This window comes from Tachyglossus aculeatus, unplaced genomic scaffold (genome assembly GCF_015852505.1).
Source record: "Tachyglossus aculeatus isolate mTacAcu1 unplaced genomic scaffold, mTacAcu1.pri scaffold_89_arrow_ctg1, whole genome shotgun sequence".
In the NCBI taxonomy this organism is placed as follows: Eukaryota; Metazoa; Chordata; class Mammalia; order Monotremata; family Tachyglossidae; genus Tachyglossus; species Tachyglossus aculeatus.
The window spans coordinates 999,494-1,015,199 of NW_024045097.1; the positions used below are offsets into that span (position 1 = coordinate 999,494).

General features: G+C 42.0%; 1 non-coding gene and 1 pseudogene across 1 annotated transcript; one reads left to right on the forward strand and one right to left on the reverse strand.

The window, feature by feature from the left end:
* Positions 1 to 2,877: 2,877 nt before the first annotated feature.
* Positions 2,878 to 4,422, reverse strand: LOC119924271 (annotated as a pseudogene).
* A 9,779-nt stretch (positions 4,423 to 14,201) lies between these two features.
* On the forward strand, positions 14,202 to 14,339 carry LOC119924282. Its single transcript, XR_005449089.1, has one exon. It is a non-coding gene; the product is annotated as a small nucleolar RNA SNORA7 (small nucleolar RNA).
* The last annotated feature ends 1,367 nt before the right edge of the window (positions 14,340 to 15,706 follow it).

Sequence of the window (15,706 nt, forward strand, 5' to 3'; positions counted from 1 at the left end):
TGCAACATATTAGAGTACAGTCCCCTACCCAACAGTGGGCTCACAGTCTAAAAGGGGGAGACAGATGAACAGAACCAAACATACCCAACAAAAATAAATAAATAGGATAGAAAATGTACAAGTAAAAATAAATAAATAAATAAATAGGAGTAATAATATGTACAAACATAATACATATATACAGTCGTGTGGATGGGGAAGAGGGTAAGATGGGGGGATGGAGAGGGGGACGAGGGGGAGAGGAAGGAAGGGGCTCAGTCTGGGAAGGCCTCCTGGAGTAGGTGAGCTCTCAGCCGGGCCTTGAAGGGAGGAAGAGAACTAGCTTGGCGGAGGGGCAGAGGGAGGGCATTCCAGGCCCGGGGGAGGACGTGGGCCGGGGGTCGATGGCGGGACAGGCGAGAACGAGGTACAGTGAGGAGATTAGCGGTGGAGGAGCGGAGGGTGCGGGCTGGGCAGTAGAAGGAGAGAAGGGAGGTGAGGTAGGAGGGGGCGAGGTGATAGAGAGCCTTGAAGCCCAGGGTGAGGAGTTTCTGCCTGATGCGCAGATTGATTGGTAGCCACTGGAGATTTTTGAGGAGGGGAGTAATATGCCCAGAACGTTTCTGGACAAAGATAATCCGGGCAGCAGCATGAAGTATGGATTGAAGTGGAGAGAGACACGAGGATGGGAAATCAGAGAGAAGGCTGGTGCAGTAGTCCAGACGGGATAGGATGAGAGCTTGAATGAGCAGGGTAGCGGTTTGGATGGAGAGGAAAGGGCGGATCTTGGCAATGTTGCGGAGCTGAGACCGGCAGGTTTTGGTGACGGCTTGGATGTGAGGGGTGAATGAGAGAGCGGAGTCGAGGATGACACCAAGGTTGCGGGCTTGTGAGACGGGAAGGATGGTAGTGCCGTCAACAGAGATGGGAAAGTCAGGGAGAGGGCAAGGTTTGGGAGGGAAGACAAGGAGCTGAGTCTTCGACATGTTGAGCTTTAGGTGGCGGGCGGACATCCAGATGGAGATGTCCTGAAGGCAGGAGGAGATGCGAGCCTGGAGGGAGGGGGAGAGAGCAGGGGCAGAGATGTAGATCCCAGAAGGTGACTCCTACCTCACTTGAGCTATGAAGGTTGACAACAACAGTGCCAAGGATCACAAAAGATACTCTCTTCAAATAGAGAAGTGGGACCTTGGAAAGGAAACAGTGGGATATGAAAGAAAAAAATGATACATGATCTTCCCCTTGACCTGACTAGCAGAAGGTGACTCTTACATCGCTCGCTACTCTTCTACTACGATCTAGCCTACACACTTCGACACGTCTCTCAATGCCTAACCCATTCACCGTTCCCTATATCTTCTCTATATCGACTGGCTGACCTCTTGTCCACATCCCTGCCTCTGCTCTGAATTACCCCCTCTTTTCATATCCGAGAGACAATTACTCTCTCCCCTTCAAAGCCTTATTGAAGCACGTCTCCTCCAAGAGATCTTTGCTTATTAAGCCTTCATTTTCCCTCTTTTTCCCACTCCCTTCTTTCTGTGTCACCCCTGGACTTACTCCCTTTATTCACAATCCACCTCCCAGTCCCAGAGCACTTATGTATTTGTTATTTGTTAAGTGTTTACTATCTTCCAGATATTGTACTAAGCGCTGGTTTGGATACAAGCAAACTGAGTTGGGACAGGGTCGACTGTCCCATCTGAGACCTCATAGTATTAATCCCCATTTTACATTTGAGTAACTGAGGCACGAGAGAAGTTAAGGGATTCACTCAAGGCCATGCAGCAGACAATTTGAAGAGCTGGGATTAGAACCCATGACGCTTCTGACTCCCTAGGCCATGCTTTATCCTCTGTGCCATTCTGCTGTATCCTTATGTACATAACTGTAATTTATTTTTTGTATTAATATCTGACTCCCCTCTATGTGAGCTCATTGTGGGCAGGGGAATGTGGTTTGCTATATTATTGTGTTGTACTCTCCTAAGCACTAGGTACAGTGTCCTGCACACAGTAAAGTGCTCAATAAATACACTTGATTGATTAATTAATTTAGAATGGGTCTGGGGAAAGTAAGCCTCAAGTAAAAACACAGTTATGTCCATTGGAGAGCTCTATTATTCTCTTGGGAACCCTAGGTTTATCAACTGAAGGATTTAAGGAAAGAAAGTCCTAAGCAACTGCTAAAGAATAATCTGATCCTTCTTGGTCATTGCCTAGATCCTGTGATACAGGATGGAGGAAATGATGTCCACCCCTTGCTATTACCAACAATTTGTTCTCTTGGCTCATCTCTAGCCTTTAAGCTCCTTGTGGGCAGAGAACATGTCTACCAACTGTGTTGTACTATACTCTCCCAACCACTTAGCGCAATGCTCTGCACACAGTAAGCTCTTATTAAATACCATTGATTTATGACAAATCCCTAAATAAACATAGCCTCTCTTATTGGGCAGCAAAACTCACCCGTGCTGGACAGCAGTGACATGGGAGAGAGTCAAGGGTGTAGACTCAATTTTACTGCGCGGAAGGAGGCAACGGTAAACCACTTATGTATTTTTACCAAGAAAACTGTATGGATGCACAACCAGAACAAGTGCAGATGGAGAGCATGGTGTTCTGGAGAAATGTGCCCGTGTTGTCGCTATGGTGATGGAATAAGACAAGACAAATTCTTAAGAAATATCATAAAAAGGGGAATGCATCCTTTACCTCCATAGCACTCATCCAATCCCTTAGAAGAGTGGTCTACACCCAGGAGGTGTTCAGTAAATGCATTTGAACGATAAACTGGGTGTAGCCTGATATGCCTAAGACCAAAGCTTTTCTGAGATGGTTGATCCTTTATAAGGCCTATGGTGGTTAGCTATCTGGAACCACCGACACAATGGACTGACTAAGAAATAATATTAGGTCCAATCCATTTCCTCAGAGCATGTTTCACATCTTTGTTCCTTAGGCTGTATATCAGGGAGTTCAGCATGGGGATCACAACGGAGTAGAACACAGTGGCCACTTTGTCTGTGTCCACGGTCTTGCCAGTACGGTGTAGGCAGTAGATGAAGAGAACGGTCCTATGGAAGACAGCAATGGTGGTGAAGTGAGAGGCACAGGTGGAGAAGTCTCAATGCCTGCTCTCAGCAGAATGGATTCTCTGGATGGTGATGAGGATGAACCCATAAGAGATAAGAAAGATCAAAATGGCACTGATCTCATTAAAGGTGGCCACTGTGAGCAGTAACAGCTTGTTTAGTCTTATTTCAGAGCAGGACAATGATGGGGGAGTAGGTCACAGAAAAAGTGGTTCATGTTTTTAGAATGGAAGGAAGATTCCATTCTAAGGGCTAAGCATGTGTAAATCATGGAACACACCATGCCACAAAGGTATGACCCAGTCACCAGCTGGATACAGAGGTTTGAGGACATGGTGACTATACATAGCAATGGGTAACATATGGTCACAAACCGATCATAAGCCATCAGTGCCAGCAAGATGACCTCAGTGATCACACAAGTGCAGAGCAAGTAAAACTAAACATCCTGGGTAGGAAATGGTGTGGTCCTGTGTTAAGATGTTGGTCAACATCTTGGGCACGACAGTGGTGGAATAGCAGAGATCCACAAAGGACAGAGGATGGAGGAAGAAATACATGGGTGCATGAAGTTGGGAGCTGATCCTGATCAGAACAATTATCCCCAGATTCCACACCACCGTGATACCATACATAACTAAGAATACCACTAAGAATATCACTCCTCACTCTCGGCATCAAGGTTTTCCATCACCTCGCCCCCTCCTACCTCACCTCCCTTCTCTCCTTCTACAGCCCAGCCCTCACCCTCCGCTCCTCTGCCACTAACCTCCTCACTGTACCTCGCTCTTGCCTGTCCCACTGTTGACCCCCGGCCTATGTCCTCCCCCTGGCCTGGAATACCCTCCCTCCGCACATCCACCAAGTTAGCTCTCTTTCTCCCTTCAAAGCCCTACTGAGAGCTCACCTCATCCAGGAGGCCTTCCCAGACTGAGCCCCCTTTTTCCTCTCCCCCTCCTCATTCCCCCGGCCCTACCTCCTACCTCCTTCAACTCCCCACAGCACCTGTATATATGTTTGTACAGTTTTATTACTCTATTTTACTTGTACATATTTGCTATTCTATTTATTTTGTTAATGATGTGCATCTAGCTTTATTTCTATTTATTCTGATGACTTGACACCTATCCACATGTTTTGTTTTGTTGTCTGTCTCCCCCTTCTAGACTGTGAGCCCATTGTTGGGTAGGGACCGTCTCTATATGTTGCCAACATGTACATCCCAAGCACTCAATAAACACGATTGAACGAATGAATGAATGACCTAAGAGGAAGAGCTGCAGTTCAGGGTGATACGAGAATACTAAGAGAATGAATTCAGTCACCATAGTGCAATTTTCCTTCTCCATTTTCCTGGTGCACTTGAAAGTGGGTGAACCAAGTCATAAATGGTCTTCTTATCCTTTCCCAGGAAGAGAACATGAAAGTGATATTTGATTTAATAATAATGATGGCATTTATTAAGCACTTACCATGAGCAAGCACTGTTCTAAGCGCTGGGGATGTTACAAGGTGATCAGGGTGTCCCACGGGGGCTCACAGTCTTAATCCCCATTGTACAGATAAGGTAACTGAGACACAGAGAAGTTAAGTGACTTGCCCAAAATCACACAGCTGACAATTGGCAGAACTGGGATTTGAACCCATGACCTCTGACTCCAAAGCCCGTGTTCTTTTCACTGAGCCCTGCTGCTTCTCTATCATTATTATTGCCTTTGAGGCATAGAATAATAATGATGGTATTTGTTAAGTGCTTACTATGTGCCAGGCACTTAACTAAACATTGGGGTGGATACAAGGAAATCTAGTTGTACAGAGTCCCTGTCCCATGTGAGGCTCACAGTCTCAATCCCCATTTTACAGATGCGGAAATTAGGTACAGAGAAGTGAAGTGACTTGCCCAAGGTCATATAGCAGACAAGTGGCTGAGCCGCGATTAGAATCCATGACCTTCTGACTCCCAGGCCTCTGCTCTATCCAATACACCATGCTGTTTCTTATAATCAAAATATGATTATCAGGGTTTTTGATGACCTTAGTAGAAGAAAGAAACTGATGGTTTTGAAGGCACCTGAAACTAACAGAAAAGAAAGCTAGAGGAAGCGGAGTTTCAAGAAAGAATCTTCTTTCATCCTTTCCCAGTAAATAGATATTTGTTCCCTGAACAGATAGGGAAATTAAACCCAACAATTCGGGAGATTACAGTATGTTTCAGGCAAACTAAAGCAGAGATAGGAGGTAAGTATTTCAGGAAACCTGCCTTCTCAGAAATCTCATCAGATATATGTTTTCCTTAATCCTGTTTATTTTCCCAGGGGCTTGCTCCCACAGGGAAAAGTCTCTTAAGGATTTACTCTAATGACTAAACTTTTAGTAAGTTCCTTCTACTTTCAACTTCACCATGATGTAAATTAGTAAACAGAATACAAGGTGCTTCTCAGAGACTCATTTAAAATGGATATAACAATATGCAACCTTGGGCAAGTCACTTAATGTCTCTATGCCTCTCTTACCTCAACTGGACATTGGGGATTAAATCCTCCTCCAACTTAGACTGTGAGCCCCATGGGGTCAGGGTCTGTTTCCAACGTCATAAACTTGTCTTTACCCCGGCATTTTATAACAGTGCCTGACACTTAGTAAGCACTTAATAAATGCCGTATAAAAGCATTCAGGCCTACTGGAAGTGCTGGGTGAGGTGACACTGTAATTTAGGACCTACTTTTGGTCAGTCATTAATTCACTTTAACATTTGCCTTTGTGGCACTGTAGTTCAATAGTGGACTGAATAAAACATAGTTCAAAGCAAATATGGCATCTGACTCCTTCGTCAATATGGAGGCTTTCTTTTCAGTCATCAGATTTTTTTAATGGTATTTATTATGCATTTACTATGTGCCCAGTTTAGGAGTTCTGGGGTAAATAACACTAACATATTAGTACAATCACTCATCCTATCCTGACTAGATTACTGCATCAACCTCCTTTCTGACCTCCCAACCTCCTGCCTCTCCCCCCTCCACTGTCCAGATTATCTTTCTACAGAAACGTTAATATGTCACCCCCTCCTCAAAGATCACCAGTGGTTGCCTATCAACCTCTGTATTAAACAAAAACTCCTCACTATTGGCTTCAAAGCTCTCCATCACGTTGCCCCTTCTTACCTCACCTCCCTTCGGTCCTTCTACATCCCAGCCCCCACACTCCACTACTCTGGTGCTAGCCTTTTTACTGTGCTTTGACTTCACCTGTCTTGCTGCTGACCCTGGTCCTTGTCATTCCTCTGGCATGGAACGCCCTCCATCCTGAAATCCACCAAACAATCATTCTTCCCCCCTTCTAAGCCCTACTGAAGGTGCACCTCCTCCAAGAGGCCTTCCCAGACTAAGCCCTCCTTTTCTCAGCTCCCCCTCCCTTCAACATCACCTTGACTCACTCCCTTTGGTCTTCCTCCCTCTCCCTGCCCCACGGCACATATGTATATATACATTCTATTCATTTATATTAGTAGTTTTGATGTCTGTCTCCCTCCCCATTCCCCCTCCCCCCCCCCATGACTGTAAGCCCATTGTGGGTAGAGATTTTCTCTCTTTATTGCTGTATTGCACTTTCCAAGCCTTAATACAGTGGTCTACACACAGTAAGTGCGCATTTAATATGCTTGAATGAATAGAAGCAAATCAGGTTGGACACAGTCCATGTGGGGCTCACAGTGTAAACCTCCATTTTACAAATGAAGCACTGAGGCACAAGTAGAAGTTAAGTGATTTGCCCAAGGTCACAAGTTGACACATGGTGGATCCAGATTAGAACCCAAGTTCGTTCGACTACCCAAGCCCTTGCTCTATCCACCAGGACCTCATGCTTCTCCACTGAGACAATGTCATCTACATACTCACCCCACTTTATCACCTCCCACTACCAGAGAGAAGGAGCCAGGGTGAGTTCAAGCACAAGAAAGAAAAGTAACCCCAGTGGTCCCAGGTTAAAAGATCCACTCCATCTGACCTGGAGACAAGAACTAAAGGATTGTCTCGTCGTGGGAAAGTCGCATTTACTCCCATTGCTGTAAAACAAAAAATCTGAATGGGTTTGTACCTGGCAGGGGAGAGGAAAGCATTCAGTCATTTCTCTGATTTGGAATACCGCTCTTCTGGAAAAGCAGGTGTTTTCATGTTCACTTTGGGACCCTGGAGACAGGATCCCTGAAGCTAACAACAGTATTGATCACCATTGGGACCTACTCCAGAGGCATGAACAAAGCAGCATGCTCGTGGCCTTTTTGCCAAATTCAGTTTTAGATACTGACTTGTGGATCTAACCACAGAATAGCGACTGATAAGCAATTAGGCTTTACCTGCACCTCAATCACAGTAGTGTGTTGAATATTTTACATTCCTTATACTCATAGGTTCTGAATCTACCTAAAACCTCACCAAAATGATTCAAAACCATCACTCCAAGGCACTGAAAGAAGCTATCCATTATTTTGTCAAGTTCCTTGGACAGCCATTCAAAGATGGGCTGACAATGAATCCAAGCGTAATCTGATAGTGAAATAATAAAATGGTATCTGGTGCTCACCTTCTATGTGACCCAGGGAAAGTCTCGTGAACTCTGTGTCCTCAGTTTCCTGAACTAGAAACTGAATAAGGGAATTTCAATACTGTTCTCCTCCCACTCCTTAATAATGATACTTATGGTACTTGTTAAGTGCTTACTGTGTGCACAGCACTATTTGAAGCACTGGGGTAGTTACAAGGTAGTTGGGTTGGATACAGTCTCCATCCCACATAGGTCTCACAGTCTTAATCCCCATTTTACAGATGAGGGAACTGAGGTCCAGAGAAGTCAAGTGATTTGCCCATGGCCCACAGCAGACATGACGCAGGGCTGGGATTAGAACCCATGACCTTCTGATTCCCAGGCCCTTGGTCTATCCACTAGGCCATGCTGCTACTGTAAGCCCCAAATGGGACATGAAGTGTGTCTCATTTTGTATCTACTCCAGGTGCTTGACTGTTCCGTTATAAAAAAATAAATAATAGTAATTATTGTGGCTGTGTGGTTTTTCTCCTGGGTCTGCTTTGCCATTTTCCTTTTTTAAATGGCATTTGTTAAGCATTTACAATTTCCTAGGTACTGTACTAAGTGCTGGAGTAGTTACAAGATAATTGGGTTGGAAAGAGTCCCTGTCCCATATAGGCTAACAGTCTTAATTCCCATATTCCAGATGAGGTTAAACTGAAGTACAAAGTTGTTAAGTGATACATAGCAGACAAGTGGCCAGAGCTGGGAATTAGGAATTCAAGTCCTCTGATCTCCCAGTCCTGTGCTCTTTCCAACTAGGCCAATGCTGTCTGGTTCAGGGGGAAAAGGAGGACCAGCATGTTCTTCTTACTAGTCCTACTTTTTCTACATGCTTTCCAGCCTCTAATTATTTCTTCCCTGTCACTCAATTCTTTTTCCCCTCCTCGCTCTACTATCCTTTCCCTTAAATCTACTTCTTTTGAAGGCCCTAGGCAGCATAATTTTGGCTCAAGACCTTGCACATCCTCAGTTAGTACAGCAATGCCCATGGTTCTGCATTCTGCCACTTTGGGGAGAGTGGTGACTTCTTGGACATTCAATCATAAAAAGGGATACGTTAGCACATTCTCAGGATACAAACAGCTTTTCTACTCTTCCCTTTCTTCCTCTTCCCTGATAAATTTTGTACACTTTGAGTCCCATTCTCTAAGATTTCTGTAGAGCTCCCATTTGGATCCTGGCCAGACTTCTTTTCTCCCTTATTCATTCTGAATGTTGTAGGTGGAGGCAGCAATCTTAACCTACTCGCTCTGCATTGAGGTTATTTCAACAAAAATCTTCTAATTTTAGAAATCATCATTAATAGAGTATGACTTATATCTATATGAAATCATTATATTATGTACTACTTTTGTGGGGAAAATACTCCAAAAACAGGGACAAGATGAACATCTGAATCTCTTCACTGTTGTTGATAATAACTGTGGTATTTGTTAAGCACTTACCATGTGCAAGGCATTGTATTAAGTGCTCGGTGTAGATACAAGCAAACTGGATTTCAGACACAAGCTCCTGTCCCACCTGAGGCTCACAGTCTCAATCCCCATTTTACAGATGAGGTAAGAGAGCACAGAGAGGTGAAGTGACTTGTCCCAAAGTCACACAGCAGCCAGGTGGCAGAAACTGGCATTAGAACCCCAAGCCCTTCTGACTCCCAGGCAGGTGCTCTTTCCCACTAGGCCATGCTGCCTGTTGTGTTTTTTTAATGGCATTTGTTAAGCACTTGCTATATTCCAGGCACCATACTAAGTGCTGGGGTAGATACAAGCTACACGTTGGTTGTAGCCTCAAGTTACATATGGGCTGATAGTGTGGGCTCAGCTTTTATTTTGTAGTCCTGGTCTTATATGGAAAGCTAGGATAAGGGTGAAGACAGTTTTTTTTCCCATACTCAGTGCCTACTGTTAGTCTTCTCCCCCCTTCCTCCCTTTGCTGGGGAGTTATCTTCTCCATCCCCAGTCAAGAGTATTGTCTTCAACAGGGAAGTAAGAAGCTTGAGAAACCACTCCAGTGTCTGTTCCTCCATGGTATCCACTCTATTCCTTAAGTGTGTACTCCTAATTTCCCCTTACTCTTCCCTTTACATTTCTAATTTTCTCCCTTTCATATCACATTTCAGATTTCACAACTTCCTCTAGGAAGGAATCCCATGTACTTAGGAACTGCAAATGAGTCAGTTCTCTTTGTGTTTAGTTTTAATCAATCAGTGGTATTTATTGAGCACCTCATTGAGTACACATTACTGTACTAACCATTTGTGGGAGTACAATAAAGCAGCACTGGAAGACATGTTCCCTGCCCAGAAGTGAGCTAACATGTACCATCTTCAAGCTTCAAGCCTACCCGTCCTATTGTTGCTTTGAGAGTTAATAGATACACAATTCTGTTTACCAAGTTTAGATCTTTTGTTCCACCCAAACCGTTGTCACACATTCATTTGAATAACAACTGTGCCTTTGGAAGACATCCCTAAAGATGCATGCAGACGATTAGTCATTTTTTTTTTCAGAGGAAAGCCACAGTGCTTCTAAATGCACTTACCTAAAGAGCATCCTTTATCTAGCAAGCAACATACAAGGACCTCCAGTGATGTCACAGTTGAATATTGTCCCTGAATTTTGCTTCAGTGATGCTGATAGACATAGAGGTGAAAAAGTTAATCCTTTGAGCAAACTGAAAGTAGTACTGACAGGCTGTGCACCACAGTAAGCACTCAATCAATACGATTGAATGAATGAATGAATATATCCAAATAAATTGAGGCCAGCATTGTGTCTAGTTTAATGTAGTATACTCTGCCCAGGTGCTGAGCACGGTGCTCTTTACACAATAAACACTACAATAAATACCATCATACCATCAACTACTTTAAATTATTTCTGACCCTGATTACTGATTCATCATTTAATAATAATAAAAATAATAATGACAACAATATTAATAGAATTTAGTGCTTATTTTGTATTAAGGCCTATGTGGATGCACAGTAATCAATTTTTATGGTTATTTAATTAGAGTGAACTGTTTAAACAGATGATCCCTAATGAAAGACCTATTTATTATGATATAATAACTTAGTATTTAATAATCATATTATGATAAGAATAATGAAGACCATATGTCTTCATTGTTTTTCCAAGCTTCTCTGCCTCCTGATTGGTGTAAGCCCATAGCCATATGAGAAGGCTGAAGTGATCTTTCTGCATCGTGGAGTTATTGGTGTAAAATTAATAGGCATATGAGAAGGCTGAATTGATTTTGTACATTATAATTTATATTCAGCATCCAAAACACATTCTAGTAAATTTAAGTGCTCTCCGTTTTTGTACCAAACTGATTTCTATAATGTCAATTTTTCACTGAAACTGTTCAGATCCTGGACCTGGAAATATGGAAGAAAACAAAGAAAAAATGAGTATTGAAATTTACTGGAGACTAGGAATTGCAGAATGGTCTCTCAAACTACTATATGGCCCTCATTTATAGAAGCTACCCCAAATCCACCTCCTTCCACCCCTCATTTAGACTCCCTCTTCAACACTAGATGGGCCCTTCACTCAAAACAATTAACTCCATCATTTATTGAGCATTCACTAAAACTGATGCATTTGTTAAGTGCTTAATATGTTTCAAGCAACTGTTTTAAGCTCTGTGGTAGATACAAGATCTTCAGTTAGGACATGGTCCATTTCCCACATGGGGTTCAACAGTCTTAATCCCCATTTTACAGATGAGGTAACTGTGGCAGAGAGATGTTAATTGACTTGTCCTAGGTCACAGTGCAGATGAGTGGCAGAGCCAGGATTAGAAATCAAGTCTTTCTGACACCCAGGCCTGTGCTCTTATCACTAAGCTGCCCTGCTACAGCACTTGGGAGAGTACAATTCTACAGAGTTTTGGTAGATACATTTCTTGCCCTACAACTAGCTGACAGTCTAGAGAGGGAGACAGGGATTTGAAATGCATTTCACAATGTGCAGCACCTAGGACCACTTTCGTGTTCACTGCACTCTGTGCCTCAGTGGGAAAACAACCGGGCAGGAAGAAGATAATGTGACTAGCACTGCACAATACCTAACAATAACTGATGACATTTATTAAGCACTTTACTATGTCAGAGTACTGTTACTAAGCGCTAGAGACTATGAACACTATAGTAAACATCCCTTTGGAGTCTCAGACTGCTGCTCATCCATCATTCCCTACAAAAGATTCAGTCATCATCGAAGAAGATTACAAACAATGAGGTTGAGGAAAAACATCCAAGCACCAGCAAATAAGCAATACTTATTGCATCATGTCCTCACTTGGGTTGGAATACAAGGAGGAATGAATGAGTCATTAGTTTTTAGATGGAGCTTTCTCTGTTCCACTGATTTTGGGTTTGCAATTCCATCTATTAGTTTTAGTCGGCTTCCCCTTTTCAATCATACTGTGAGATGGGGATTGTGACCGAGTGTACTTTCAACAAAATGATTAGAGTGAAAAAGGTCTAAATCATTTGACCAATGGTTACCCATGTTTATTTAAAAATATTTTAAGGTGGATGTCCCTCAACCTCACACAATATCTGGCTATTGTAAAACCATACCTTGCCATCAGGAAATCCTTTTCTATCTGCCTGAGCACTCTCTTAGGTTAATTGAAGTCTATTTCCATTTCTTCATTACTCTATGATCATGGAGAAGTAGTCACTATCATGTTCATCATAACAGCCTTTCATGACATAAATAAATACGTAAATTAACCTTTAAACCTTTTTCCCTTTAGGATAAAGAATTCCAATGTATTTTTTTTATTTTATTGATATTTGCTAATTTCTTACTATGTGCCAGTCACTCTATTAAGCCTCTGGAGTAAATGCAAGCTAATAAATTTGGACACAAGTCCAGGTCCCACATAGGGCTCACAGTCTTAATTCCCATTTTATAGATGAGGTGGCTAAGGCACAGAGCAGTTAAGTGACTAGCCCAAGGTCATACAGTAAACAAGTGGCAGAGCCACATAGAACCCAGGTCCTCTGAATACCAGGACTGTGTGCTTGCACGTAAGCCATGCTACTTCTTTAAAGCTTTACTTGCTCTGTCCTTCCTAGTTTTTATCATTTTTTCCGGATCCTCTCCAGCTTCTCCATGTCCCTATTTAAAGATCAGCGACCAGGACAAAATACTGCACAGGTTTCACCAATGCAGAGTATTGAAAAAAAAATGACTTTTCAGCACTAGTATTCCCTGTTTCCAATTTAACCTAGTCAGATGCTGGGAAATGTTTCTTAATATGATCTAGCAAAATGACCTTGGTGGATATAGCATGGGCCAAGGAGTCAGAATATCACTGGGTTCTAATCTTGGTTCCACCATATGTCTACTGTGTGACCTTGAGCAAAGGCACTTCACTTCTCTGGGCCCCAGTTACCTCATATTTATAAATGGGGATTTATAGTGGGTCCTATGTGGCACAGGGACTGTGTCCATCCCTGACTACCCTTGTATTTAGCAGGGACTGTGTCCATCGTGACTACCTTATATTTAGCACTCTGCTAATAACAGTCCTTGCCACATAGGGAAGTGCTTAACAAATAGCATAATAATAATAATAATAGTAACTATTATTATTAATAAATGTGTTCATCCACTACATCTATCCAATGTAAATACCTGTATCTGAGCAATGAATAATGTTTCTATGGAAACAAAATTGACAGAAAATCAGAAGAATGGAAATGAGTTATCAATTTTAAAAAATTCCTGGAGAGCTTCTTGGAGCAAATCACAGGTTTAGTCTAGGTGTTATTTGTGAATAATTACCAGATTAGTTAGTATTCCCATGATTGACTCAGTACACGCAGAAGAAGGCAAATCTTGTTTGAATTAACAAGTCCTTTAGATTTGTATTGAGCCACTCTAACTCCTTGCATCCACTCTCTCACATTGCATAAAAGCTGACTGTTCTAGATACTAATTGTCCCCTCATTCCCCTCCTCTTCACATCCACTCCTTCCCTCTGCCCTTCCCCTGCTCCCCAGCACTTGTATATTTGTACATATTCATTACTTTATTTTATTAATGATGTGTATATACCTATACTTCTATTATTCTATTCTGATGGTATTGCACCCTTTCTACCTTGTTTTGTTTTGTTGTCTGTCTGTCCTCTTCTAGACTGTGAGTCCGTTTTCTGGGTAGAGACAGTCTCTATATGTTGCCCGATTTGTACTGCCCAAGACAATACTACAGTGCTCTGCACACAGTAAGCACTCAATAAATTACAATTGAAAGAATGAATGAATGAATATTCTCTTATGAAGTATAAAATCATTTTGTAATTGTATGAGTCTTAGCCCATGGAAATACTCTCAAGTCTGTTTTATGACAATATGCAGAAAATTCGTTTTGGGAGGCTTTATTCTTTTTGAGTAATATTGCTCTAATTCATCTCTTTTTTATAAATTCCATATAATATTCATTTATGCTAGTAATATAAATACCCTTGCAAATCAATCAATCAATGGTATTTATTGAACACTTACTCCTTGGCACCCCTCTCAGGGTCTTATCTGGAGAGTTTCCAGTACTCTACCAGTCCCGACTACAGGGGGGATAGTCAAGCAGAGGCATATCCAGTCCATTCCTAGCTTGGACAGTGGCTAGTGCGTGGAAAGCAATCTGCTACAAGTCGAAACTCACCTGTGCATGGGTAACCAGGCAGCATGGGAAAGAGTCGAAGGCAGAGACTCGTTTACTGTGTGGAAGGAGGCAATGGTAAACCACTTCCGTATTTTTACAAGAAAACTCTCTGGATACATTTCCAGAACAACTGCAGATGGAAGTGAGGTGTTCTGGGAGAGATGCTCTATTCTGTCTCTATGGGTTGGACATGACTGGACAGCATAAGACAATAACAACGACTCCTTAGCAAAATCATGTTGAATATTGACAAATTACCCTATTTACATATTGAACTATTTTATGCCACATTATCCTTATTATTCTACTGGAGATAGTTGGTCAAGTAATGATTTAATTTTATTTATCTCAAGGGATTCAATTTTTCATTGCAAATATAGGATATTAAATTGTGTTTTAAATTTGACCTAGAAAGGTTAATATTTTCAGTTATTGACCCAAATCACAGTTTAGTAAGACTAAATGGAAAGAATACATATATATATATTCTAAATACTATATGTACCTATTCTATAACTATAGTATATGTAAGTGTGATATAGTATGTAAGTATAGTCCCCCCTCTAGACTGTAGTTCATTGTGGGCAGGGATTGTGTCTGCACAAGTGCTTAGTACAGTGCTCTGCACACAGTAATTGCACAATAAACACAATCAAATGGCTGACTAACTGACTTGGGCCTAGCATTGATTGCAGGGGCTAAGGCCTAGTGTGTGGTGAGGGTAGGTAAGTACAAAGGGAGACCAATCAATCAATCAATCAATCAATCGTATTTATTGAGCACTTGCTGTGTGCAGAGCACTGTACTAAGCGCTTGGGAAGTACGAGTTGGCAACATATAGAGACAGTCCCTACCCAACAGTGGGCTCACCGTCTAAGAGATCTCAAGCTAAGCCTTAGAGCCAGTCATCTAGAGATTTACATTATCCAGAAGGAAATGGGTAGACATTGTTAATTTTTCAAGTGGAGAGAGCTGTGAGTAGAATTGCATTTTAGGAGTTGATGCGGGCTATGGAGTGAATTTTAGCCTGAAGTGGGAAGAATCTGAAAGAAGGTAGGTCATCGAAGAGGCTGATAGAGTAATCTAACCAGAGATGACAAGATCTTGAACCAAGGTGGTGGTTATTTGGGTGGAAATTATAGGTTGAATCTGTGCTGTATTATATAGGATGTACTGGCGAGATTTAGTGTGTAGAAATTAAATATTTATCATTATATTGATTCTGGGATTATAATAATAATAATAATAATAATAAAAATGGTGATATTTCTTAAGCACTGTTCTAAACCCCTGGGGTAGATACAAGGTAATCAGGTTGCCCTCCGTGGGGCTTACAGTCTTAATCCCCATTTTACAG